Source organism: Hirundo rustica, chromosome 12 (assembly GCF_015227805.2).
Source record: "Hirundo rustica isolate bHirRus1 chromosome 12, bHirRus1.pri.v3, whole genome shotgun sequence".
NCBI classification, from domain to species: domain Eukaryota; kingdom Metazoa; phylum Chordata; class Aves; order Passeriformes; family Hirundinidae; genus Hirundo; species Hirundo rustica.
The window spans coordinates 4,237,056-4,249,562 of record NC_053461.1 but is presented as its reverse complement, the minus strand read 5'-3'; the positions used below and the strand labels follow the sequence as shown (position 1 = coordinate 4,249,562).

Genomic DNA, 12,507 nt, shown 5'->3' with positions numbered 1-12,507 from the left:
TCAAGATCCTGTACTAGCCAAGGGAACGAGGTCTCAGCCAAGGCATTCTTGCCAGCACTCACCTTTTCAGGACACAGTGCTCCAAAGACATGCATCCCTCAACCTGCTAATGAGCAAATGTGACCATGAAAGAACTGCAATAGCGGGAATCAAGAAAAGAGCAATTATTCCCCGAAAGAACTAACATATATTTTCTCTGACCAGAAGTTCATTGCCTACTTGTCTTTTAGAAAGCATAGCACATACTCTAGGCAGCTTTAAAAATCAACTTCCCTTTAAAAATCAAACAGAACTCTTGAACAGCAGAACAAGCTTGGCAGAGGGACTGTAGATGTCTGGCTCACTGGCAACAATGACAAAAGCAGGGCTCTCCTCCTACAGCCCTTATGCATGAGACACACCAGAATGGACAGCGCCTTTGTAGAAGCCAAACCAGAGACCCGACAGCTTTTCCTGGCATTTCTTTTGGACAGCAAAGCCAAAAAGCGCACACACTCATGAGCCAGGATGGCGTTGGTTTAATGGGAAAAGCAGCAAGCAAGCTTTGTTCCACTCAAGCTCTGAGTTCAGCTGGGCTTTGCCAGCATTAACACACTGGTCAGCACACTTGAGCTTCAGTGGCTGCGCAGCCACATCCTCCCCACACACACACACCACGGGCCAAAGCAGAAGGTGGGCATTGATAAAGCCATAGCAAATGGCACTGCTGAAGCTGTTCTTGCCCTCTTAAGGGGCAAGAGCCACTCTAAGCTCATTTCTTTGCTCTTCTGTGGCTCCCTAGCCCATGACTGAGAGCCATTCCTCTCCCCATACCTCCCAGACCCTGTGCATTGGATAACCATTGCCTTCTCCCTGGTGTTGGCATCCAAGGTCTGAAACAAAAGGAGATGCGCCATTCAGAGCAAAGCCTCAAATAAGCTTTTCTCTCTGGGAGCAAAGGATTTTATTTAAAATACCCAAACCAGATATCTAATATATAAAGCAGTTCTCAAAGATCAGAGTTCCAGGCATGTTCGGCTCAGCCCAGGAGCACAGGCACCTGTGAACCCTGGTTTCAGCTGTTACACTGCTGCTAATATATGACCATCCTTACAACAAAGAGGAACGAACCAAAAAAGACCTTTTAAATCAGCCCAGCTGGTGACATATTCCTCAAAAACTCTGACAAGTTGTAACTGTTTTAAAGCATATATACCAGCATGGTGCAGGGCACCTCTCTAGTTACTTCCATGGCTTCCTTGGCACTCGGAAAGATGGTGCTGGCCTTGTTCAGACTCTTTGCTAAGTCCTTTTGCAAGCTCTGAGTGTCTGTATGCATCTCCCATGACTTCTGTAGGACTCATGCTGTAAATCTTAGTATTGCTACAGCAATTTCCCAGTCTAATCACATGCCTTGTTGCATTACCACAGCAGTGATAGCTGGCTGAACCACACACCACATCCTTGCAATTGTTTCTATTACTCACAATTGACTTATTTATTAAATTTCAGCTTGCCAAGCCTTGTCAGGAGATGAGCAAGAACCCTGTCAACCCCTCCTTGCTGTTGATCAGAGTGGCAGAAGGCAGGTGAGTAGGCTACGAGTCTGAGCTGTGAAACAGTCCCAGCAATTTTGTAAGTTCATGCTTTCTCCAGCAGCCAAGCTCCCTTGCATCTACACACGAGGGCTTGAGTCCTGGGAAGCAAAACCTTAAATTGCAACAGAAATCAGAAGGGAAACTAGATGCAAACGAACACAGAATTAATTTGGGATTTCAGAGCAGACAAGTATTTCCACAGACTTGCTTGTGGCATGGCACCAGGTGCAGTGCCCACACCAACTCTTGCTTGCAGATGTACCTAAGAGCCATCCACAACAGCAAAGTGAAGTGCCTCTGGATGCAAGGAACTCCTCTTGTGGGGGATTTCCTAGGCTTGGAACAAATAGCCTGATAGCTCCTGGCTGTTTCAGAGGCCCAACCCACCATCTTGTGCCTCACAAACACTCCTCTGACAAAAGACTTTGACTTCTTGCTTTCAAAGGGGAACAAACAGAAGGCAAGTTCAGACAAGGCTCATGGCTGCTTGCCCAGCCAGGCCTCAGCTAGTCCTTCATAGTAAATATTTGTTCTTAATTACACTGCCGTTTGCCCCGGGAGCTTGCCTGCAATCTGTAGGAGGGAGGGGGATTATGTTGTTGATAGGTAAATAATAGCTCTTTCATCCAGAGAACCCAGTGCATTTTCCAGAGATGAAAGCCTCCTGAATGCTTTCCCCATAGGTTAGGGTAAGGATTTTAAATCTTTGTCCCACTCAAGGACATGCCAAAACCTCCCACATTCGGTCCAGAGAGAGTGAGCTGGGAGCTCCACTGTGACAGCTCCCTCTTCAGCCTTGCTGTGAGCTGCAGTCAAGTGGGAGAGACTCAGCTCTGGCAGCGTGGGCTAGGCAGGGTTTGGTCAGCCATTGGAATGTGACTGGAGGACAGAGTCTGCTGCTGACCAGCAGCACCCAGCACACGCTGCTCTCCATGTTCTGTCATGTCTGCTCATCACCCTGAAGCCAGGAATGAACTCCACCATCCCTCCTGGTCCTCAGGTCCTGCTTCTGCCCAGCACACAGCCATGCTGCTTCCTGCCCAGCTCCTGTCTGGAGAGCTCCCAAGGAAGGGCGAGGCACTGTCCAAGCATAGAGCAGCCGTGTGAAGCAATCCCACACACGACATGTGGGAAGCAGCCTGTTCTCACTCTCCACAAAAGCCAGCAAGTGTGAGTTTTGATCTTCCGGCACTCAGCTTCCAAAACATCAAAATTACAAATATTTATCAGCAGGACCAAGGGAAATGTAAGCGAGACAGCAGACCTCTGCTCTGTCTGAGGAGGAAGGGAGAAGTGACTTCCTCCCTCCCACCCACCATGAGAAAGGCTCTCTGACCTCTGGGAGGGAAGCAAGGAGTGCAAGCATTCTCCCTCTCCCCAAGCTAATGTCACTGCCAAAGCATCCAGCAGCTCAGAGTCAAGCTAACTTCAACCTCACATTACCCATTTCTTCCATAAAGAGGAAAACAAAACAAAAACAGCAACAAGAAAACCACCACAGGCAATCAAAACTGGTATCTAACCATGCTACATCTCCTGCATTCCTAATCCCTTCCCAGTTACCAAGCCCAGCACAGAGGATAAAAGCCTGTGAACACCAGAAATGAAAGGAGCCTTCAAAGGCTCTGAATTTCCAGGGGAGAGCCAGACATGCAGAAGTCTGACTCTATAATATTTAAAAATCTAAGATAAACTTCACTCCTTTCCTCCCACATTCAGCCCATCATTCACAACAGATTTTTTGCAATTCCCAGCCAGGCAGGAGCAGTTACAGGGCTGATACTGCACTTCTCATGCTCAGGAAATCAACACAAACCCTCCAGCATCACCTCTGCTCTCCTGCCCTCCTTGTCTTATCATGCACAAGCAGATTTGCCAGGCTCAGATTTATTCCTCCTTCTAAATATCATCCAGGCCTTTTATTTTTCTTTACTCTAAACTCTGCTTAAAATAAAAAAAAAAAAATTGTCATTCTCTGCTCCCTGCTGTAAAGGGCTGACCTGAAATCTGTTGCCAACATGCAATAAATATTTGTACAGTTCCATTGTAACTTCATTCATCTCTCCCTGCTGCAAAATTTGAATAATTTAGCATTTTCCCCCTCTTACCCAAGGGCTTCAAGTTCTTAGACAGAAATTTAATGAAGCCTCTGAAAATCCCCAGTCCAATATCCTCTGTTAACACCCCTGTATTGAGCTGGAGTTTTTCAGCTTGACCCACGTATGAAATCGTCCGTGATGAGAGCAGCAGAAAAGGGAAAGATTTGCTCCATGCATCATCCCCTCTACAGGAATACCCCCATAGCAGGGGGACAGCCAGTCCTGGGCCTCACACCTGGACTTCTACACAAGCCCCAACATCATGAGAATTCAGACAAATGGTTCATTGGATTATGCCCAGTAAAGGACAGCACTGGAGCTACAGGACCAGAAATGTAACTGGTGTCAAGTCTTTCCTCTGGTATGTTGCTGTGTCCTACCCACCGGAATCTCTTTATTACATCCCTTAGATGTTGACTTTGCTTCCTGCCACTAAATTGGTCAGACTGGCTTCCTTGCTATTATGGTAGTTACAAGGTACATGGTCAGAGACACATTTTATAGTGTGCCTAAACAAGGAGTTATACCTATAAATCTATGTAAGGAGCACTTTACATTTAGAACAAGAAGTGAGCAAGGAGGGAAGTCTTGAAAGGCCACTTTCAAACAATCCTTGTTTATCACTGACTGAGGCCAAACCTTTAACACAAGTCTGCCAACAAGCCCTAAATCACCTGTAGCCCTAAATTGCCTGTAAAAGCAAAAGGCACCTCAAAACCAAAAGCACTGGTAGGTCTGTGTTTCTTGTGAAGAGTCCCACTCCAAAGCTTTCCAAAACTAAATCACCAGCTTACAACCTTGTAAAAGATTAAAAATCTTGGATTTGGGGTTAATATGTATTGCTGCTTTTGAAAGGGGACTGGAGGCAGCCAGGGAGCATAAATATGTTTACATATAAAGACTTGAATCCTAAAGAAAAAATTACAACAAAGCAAATTACTTTCAGTTTAATGTTTTGGGTTTTTTTCCTTTTCTGATGCAGGACAAACCACCTTTAAATGCTAGCAGCAAGGAGAAAGGGTGTTTCTCCTAACTCTACTCTCTAACATAGATGCAGAGTACCACTGGGGAAGCAGAGAACAGGGTTGAGCAGATTTGTCATTAAAACCTGTAAGCCTGAAAAGAACTATCAGGCAACAACAGCTGTTGGTGCCTGCTAGAGCAAACTCACCTTGAGACCAAAGCAAAAAGCCTAGGCTCTTGATCCTTACAAGTTCCTTAAAATAATGAGAGGAAGGGCGCACATATATTTTAGTTAATTCATTCAGAGTCTAGGTGCACACCCCCTTACCTTCAGCCATACGGAGCATAAATATTCACCAGGGAATGGAGCAGGGCAGGGGAGACCAGAAGAAACACTGCACATCTTGTGAGTCACACCAAGCTATAACAGAGGATTCATTAACTGGATTCAGGTGATCCTATTAGCTTTGCAATTGCTGCACATCAGGCTGCAGAGTAATTAGGGCTGCAATTCAGAAAGATTTACCAGAACATTTTTTATTAAAACACAGTGGTTGTTAATCAGCCTGACTAAAGCCTTCAGAGCTATTAGCCTGCTGCACAGAAGTCGTAATTACTTCATCCACTGGGGAAGAAGGCATCAAAGAAATTGCCTGGGCTCATCTGCAGGTTTAGAGGACCAAAGGAAGACTGAGGAATTTAATGGGACATCTCCCTTTGGCATCACCACAGGTTTTTGATCAAGTTTCCAAGTGGAGCATTTGAGAGGCCATCAGAGAATGTAAGAACATCAAGCCTACACAGGAAGGATTTGCCTTTGGAAGTATGCCAAGGCAACACCCAGATGTATTAGTTGACTCAGAGTTAGTGTATAAGTCCTAATTGCTGCCTAAAAGTTTAGTGGTCCGCCTGAATTACATGATCTCTATCTGCTGAGGATGTTTGGCCACCCTGCAGCATCTCAGAGAAGCAGGGCCCACATTTCCTCTTCCGCAGGCAGAGCGTTTTTCAGTGCAGGCAGTCTCAACCACTCCAGAGAGGGGTAAAGGGCATCTCGTATCAGAGTGGGGAAGCACCAACGGTGAAGCTCCTGGGTTTCTCAGTGCAGAGCTAGCCATGGAATATCAGGATGCATTCCAGCTCCAGTCCCTGGCCTAATTTCCACCAGGTTAAGGCAGGTTTGATTCAAGTGACAGACAACTGGCCTCAACTCTGGCCACAGGACTGAGAAAGAACAAAGCATTTGGGCACCTGCTGCCCTGCCCTGCTCGGCTTCCCAGACACTACACACACAGCACTGCATGACAGCAGGGGGGCAGAGGCACCAGCACAGGCCAGAGAAGAAATTATTTCCCTCTCCACTCTTTCAGATCAGACTCGGTGAGTGTAGAACTGGGCCTCTGCCAGTCAAGCTGACCCTCCTCTGCCACCAGCACTGCACACCCCCTTTCCCAGCCCACTTTGCTCAGAGATTTACTGCCAGTACACAGAACACCCCTTCCCAGTTTCAACCCCACCACAGCAGCTGGCAGGCCCACTCCTGCTGGGAGGGAGCCAGCAAGCTCCACTGCCCAGCGGATAGACCATGAGACCACGCTGTGGTAGCTCCTCTGCAGGGAACCCTGCCAGACCCTCCAAAACCAACACCCTCGCCCATATTAAGCAATACAGTTTATCAACAGTCTAAAGGGAAGCTCAGAAAGGAGAACATGATAAAAAAGCAAGTGGAAATATGTGTGCACACACAGGCTGTGAGGACACAGAAATAACACTGGGGCAATGACAAGCAGCCAGCCATGACCACAGGCTCTGGGAGGGGGGAGTTGTGCTTGTTAACCAGGCACCTTCAGAAGAGATACTTTGACTTATATGCTCTGCAGAGCCAAGAGTTTGACGGATTCTGCTTTGCCCAAGGTTTCTGAATGATTTCCCCAGTGCCCAGCCTGGGCTTGTGCCAGTGGGAATAGCCCAGTGGACCTCGGACAGGGTGTCCCTCAGAAATGTCCTGCTCAGACACGCACCACAGAAAGCATAAAGGAGTTTCTAACCTCTGCAGGCTTTACTTCTGCAGATGACTATTCCATTTTAATAAGTATGCTAAATTAACATGTTAAATATCTTACTATTCCAAGAGGAGAAGGTAGGGGAGGTTTTGCTAGCTTCTCCTCCTTAAGCACGTCAAACACTTTGCACATCCGCCCTACAGAGAAGCCTGTACAGTGTCCAAACCTGGGGCAGGCTATGCATCATTAACCATGTACAACACCTAGCACAGGACTAATGATGTAATGCAAATAATTAAACATAAAATCATGGTTGGCTGTTGATAGAAGAAGGGAGTTGGTCGGAACAGCTCATAGTGACAGTTTGTTCTTCCTTTGCCCTAATTCAAGTTGCAAAGAGGAAAAGTGCTGTCCTGCCTGGTTGGGCCCAATGTAGCAGAGACCTAAAGATCCCTTCAGACTTCCAGACCAAAGAAATTCCTTGATGACTGTCTGACCAGCTGCAGGGGATAATTGCCTGGCTTTGATCTGCTGACATCCTGCTGGAAGGGGTGAAAAAATATAAAAATAAAAAAGACTCTCCAAGGACTTCTCAAGTCTTTTCCATGTAAAGCAACAAAAACAGATCTGATCTTCATAAACCATCAATACTGAGCTTAGCTGAACATTTTGCTCCTTTGCAGCTGGACACAAAACGTAGGTGTACACCTTGGAGCCAAATGCTCTTCAAATGATGGAGCTCCTTTGTCAGTTAACAAATAAGCCACAAAGACACTTCAGTTTTGACTTTACTCATTGTGTTCAATTACTCAGTTTAAATATATTTCAGCTAATGGATAATTCAGCAAATTTTGGTTGCCCAAATCACATGATGACTTCCCAACATAAGATCACAAAAATCACGTATTAAATTTGGAGTCCAAGAGGAGACAGCCTTAAGGGACTTGCTTTTCTAGACACTCTTTATGAGCTACCTAACCACTGGTTTGAGGGACCCTTCCATAGCCATTCTTTGAAATCTAGGCCAGAATTCTCTTTTATTTTAAAACTCAAAGTTGTGCAAAGGTTTTCAAATCACAGACTCATTCCAGTGACACTGCTGAGAATAAACTGTTAACATTCCCATGAAGCACTTAAATTTAAAGTGGTGCATACACAGCCGGAAGCCCTCCGAGCTGTTTGCCTTTGAATCCTCCTGAGTTGTTTTTTTCCCTGAAGGCTTCATTGAGATTTACTGGACATAAATAAATAAGTTAAACATTTCCTTTTCCAGAACATCACATCAATTGATACTTGACTCACAGACCTTCCAGGCCTAGAAGGTTTTGTACTCTGAAGGGACTATGTCTCCAAAATGAAGCTGCTTTTGTTATGTTCTGTTTATGCTTTCATCATTTTGCAGTTGTAGTTTGCTTTTTTTGTTTCCATGAGCAGCAAGAAGCAATTTCAATTAACCTATTACAGATTCCTGTAAATTTTCTCTACTTGGGGAAGGTAAACAGGAGGTTTATGGGGCAGAGGAAGAATAAAACAAAACAAAACAACAACAACAAAAAACAGAATAAAGGTTATAAAGATGAAAAGTAAACAGGCTAAGCAGCTTCTTAAAAATTCTTTGCACAGAAGACACCTGTCTTTCAGCAGGCACAGGGGAAGCAGTGACACGTGACACGAAAAAGTTACATGAAAAAGCAAAAGGGGCTATACTGAGAGCAAACAGCAACTCAAGACTGTGAAAAGCCATTGACTTTTATCAGAAAGGCACACCAACAGCAGAACCACCCATTCCTCTCCATCCATGTCTGCAGGAAACATGATAAAAACCTTCACCAAAATACAAATAAGGAGTCAGGATTTGCCAGCTTGTTATTTTTTCTGACAGCTGTGCCACAGGGGTGCTGCCCAGGCTGATGTCCCTGCTGACTGGGGCACTAGAGATAGTGGAGGACAAAGATGGTGCCCACCCTAAACTGGCTCTCACTGCTTATTCTGCAGCTACACACATGAAGGCTTGTTTAGAGCCAGGAAGGAGGAAGACAGACAGACAGACTGGAGGCAGGCTGTGCTCTCCATTCAAGGCTTTGCTCTGTTCACCAGGAGCATCTGAATGCAAGCAATTGAAAGTGGTTCTCTGCTTTTTGGTGTTGTTTGTGGATCTGTATTCCTGTCCGGGTCTCTGGCAATGGAGCACACAGCAAAGTTCCCCACTTGTCCCACTCTACTCTTCCAAACAGTTCACCCAAGCCCCAACACTGGGTGCTCAGCCAGGAAAGTCCTCCACTTTCAGGAAACTGGTTACTTCTACCAAAGCTGCCTTACTAGCAAGTTTAGTGAATGAAGAATGCCCTAAGGAGAAAGGAGACAAGTGAGAGTTTGGCACAGAGCACCCACCCCACCCTGCTCCCTCCCAGTGCTGTGAAGAGCATTTACCAGGGCTGCCCCAGAGCTGGACCTGGAAGTCAGCCTGTCCTCAAACTCCACCCCAAGATCCTCCTGTGTGCTCCCCACCTCCCTCTGGCCAAGCCTTCTCTTCTTCAGGGCTTTCCACAGGGCAGGATGCTGCTGTTTGCATTTCTCCAGGGAACACCTTTCCCAGTGAGGATCAGGATTCCAGCAGTTGGGTGCTCTGGCCTGACACCTTTGTCCTATGCTCAGAGGAGGCCTTGGAGAAGAAGGCTGACCACGAGGTCATGGTTCGTTAAGAGCTCAGAGCTCAGTCTTTCTGCTGGTGGCTTGGTCCAGAGTCTGTTCACAGCCAGTGAGGGACATCCCTTTCCATCTGTCCCCTGCCTGGCTGAGGGACATACCCTGTAACTGGTGGTACCTGTAGCTGATATGTTCCTTCCACAGCCAGCAGCACAGGGACTCCCCTTCCTGCAGCAGACCAGATCCCAACAGCATGCACAAAACAAGAATTCTTGAATCTTCTTCCTCCAGCAATTTTTCTTCCTCCTTCCTCAATTTTTGCTCCAGTTCTTCCACCTTCCTGAAATCCAGTGCCATGCCAGGTGACACAGGGCTCTGCAGGAATGTTGATGCCTTCAGCCTCACAGCTCTTCACTGCAGGCTGTCACCTCTAAGGGGAGAAATACCACACAGCAGCACCTGGTCAGCAAAGCATCAACATTCCAACCACCACGCTGCAGAAGGACTGAGGGAGAAAACCCTCAGCGAGGGCAGGCTTTGAGCTGTGAGAAGGGGTGAACAGCAAGAAGCAGTGAACTCAGTGACCAGGCACAGCATTTCAGCAGTGACCACGGAGAGCCACAGTCTATGTTTCCAGCCTTGACTGGCGACCAGGCAGTATTAAAGCACCATTTATATAATTACAAGGTTAATAGATGTTACAAGCACGTTACCAGATGTCGTGACTTGCTGGAAGCACATCCCAGAAGATAGCAGAAGCAATTATATTCTGCTCACTATCCAGCTGTATCAACCACCTGTAGGCACTACTTAGCAACCCTTTATGAAAGGAAACTTAGCACAAAGATGATGTGCTGTGCCCACATCCCTGTGTATGTCCTCTCAGCCAGCCCTGCTCCCTGACAGAGTTTTTCTTAAACATAGCCCAAAAAAGAAAACCAAACCAGTCATCAGAGTCAAACTGTGCACTCTCTGTAATGAAGTAGAACCCTCAGGTGACATAACCTGCCATGGTGGAGAGAAAACAACAGAGCCAGCCACCTGGGAAAGGACTGGGATTTCACATGGCAGAACATGGTTGTTCTACTGACTTTCAGGCAAAAATCAATTATCCTGGGAGGGCCAGAAACAATAGGAAGTGGGGAAGATACAGGTGGCATAAAAATAGCTAAAAAGCCTTGTCCTTCCTCACAGAGGAAGCATGGGACAGGGAACTACTGTATCACTTGTCTTAGGCCAAGCCTTGCAAGATCTCCTGTACAAGCTGGACTACCCAAAAAGTTTCTAGGAAGCAGCAGAGGTTTGTACATCACTGTAGCTTCACAAACCCAGCGCAAGGCAAGGCCTGTAAAGCTTCTGAGGGAAGAAGCAGCAATCAGCCCAGAGCTGGGCAACAAATAAAACACCATCACCACACACCTGTGAGCAGGACACGGCGAGTGGAAAGCCAAACGAGCCCAAACCCGCAAGGGCATGACGGCATTTTTCAGGAACTTGCAACATCACCTTCAGGGTGGGGATGAGCAACCAGTGTCCACACCTTGTTGCGTTGTAGTAATTCACATGGGATCATGCTGGAACACCTGCTGTACGTGAACGTGCAGTTAGGGACCCTCACACCTCGCACAAAGGCAATTCAGTTCTCACAAACAGGCACCGGCTCTCACCGTGCTTGTGAACAAAACACACTGAGGCATCGCAGGCTCTGTGGGATGTGGACAGGACAGGCAGGGGGCAGCTCTTCAGTTTAACAGGTTGTCTAAAAAGGTTCATAAAAGCAACTATCTGTAGAGAACTCCCCACCACAAACAGCTTCAGCACACTCCACCAGCCCACATGAAAGGTGAGCATGAGGGACAGGCCATGCCTCTGACCGGCCAAGGCTCCAGCTATGGGTCCAGGTAGGGGAAAGGAACACTCCACCCCAATAACCCACTTACACGAAAAGAAACAGTCTGTGGGTTTCTGCATTTTCAGCAACGCCATGCAACTTTAAATACCCAATGGGTATATTAGCATGTCTGCTTCAGGAAGAAAATCCCACAGCCCTTTTCTTCTCATTATATATTCAAATAAAACTTGGGAAGTTAAACACTCCATCCATGCACTGCAGCTTGAATCAGTACACGAATGACAAAGAATTGCTTCTAAAAACACCCTTCCCTTTATTTATTTTTTTTTTCCTCAGGTTACTCCTCCTCTGATGACAGAAAGCAGAATTTGTCCCTTCCCCTCTGCTGAAGCTGATATCAAACAGCAACTTCACCACATGATAAGTTACAATTCAGGCTATTCCTGGAAGAAGATGTTCCTTTCCTACTAAATGCTAAAGCTCTCCTGGCATTTCTCTTCCTATTGTCTGTATCCAACCCTGTATTTATAAGATTAACCTCAAATTAGGACAGTTTCCTCATTCTTTCTTCACTCTTACTACAGCCTGACTCCTGGGAATCTGATCCTATCTTCCACAGAGGTTCCTCCCTGTTGATAGGAAATATCTAGTGTATGTGGGCAGGAAGTGCCAACAGAGGATAATGAGGATTAAGAGAGAGTCCTTGTTAGGACTTATCACCACAGCAGATCAGGAGACTCAGTGGGCCATTTGATCAACAGGAACATTAGGAACTGTCTCACGCTCCCACACAGTGTCTCGCCCCACGGTGGTGTGTGTTAAAGTAGCACATCAGGGCTTTGAGGGCAGGATGAGTCAGCCTGACCCATCCAGCTACTTCCACATCATCCAGTTCTTTACCAGAAGCACAGTATTTCTGGAGTGATGGGAGAGGACAGGTTAAAAAAGGCAAATCCTTTTGGAGTTGGTTTCCTGCCCGAATGTTTCTCAGAGGATACAAGAGGCAGGTCTGCTGACCCAGGCAGTCGCTTTCCATCACCTAAGGATCCTGTCCGTTTCAGAGTGACTGGTGCTGGTGAAGAACAAGATATTTCTGTTGGTACAAAGACCTTCTCGTTGCTTGGGCTGTCTGTCTGCAATGTCCATTTGATGTCAGATGTACAACAGCCTCAGGAGTCTTCTCCTCCAGCCATGCACTTCAGCAGCTCTACAGTATGTGCAAGCTCCACAAAAGCTTTTCACACACACAGAGTGCCACAGAGCTTATTTTAGGACAGCAATTTTTTTAAAGAGCAGAGGGATCACAGCCACTAACTATTGTTGGATCAAGCTTCATCCTGCCCTGCTGTCCTGTTTTCTATGGCACT

The 12,507-nt window shown here is 46.5% G+C and overlaps 1 long non-coding RNA gene across 12 annotated transcripts in view; it reads right to left on the bottom strand.

Annotated features, from left to right (window-relative positions):
- LOC120758496 (uncharacterized) overlaps positions 1–5,062 on the bottom strand; it is a 201,240-nt gene extending 196,178 nt beyond the window's left edge. For 11 of the 12 annotated variants that reach the window (XR_009208270.1, XR_005702899.2, XR_005702898.1 and 8 more), the window contains exon 1: positions 4,968–5,062. This is a non-coding gene — a long non-coding RNA (uncharacterized LOC120758496). The remainder of the gene's footprint in view (positions 1–4,967) is intronic. The other variant, XR_009208272.1, reaches the window with a different exon arrangement.
- Between the last annotated feature and the right edge of the window lie 7,445 nt (positions 5,063–12,507).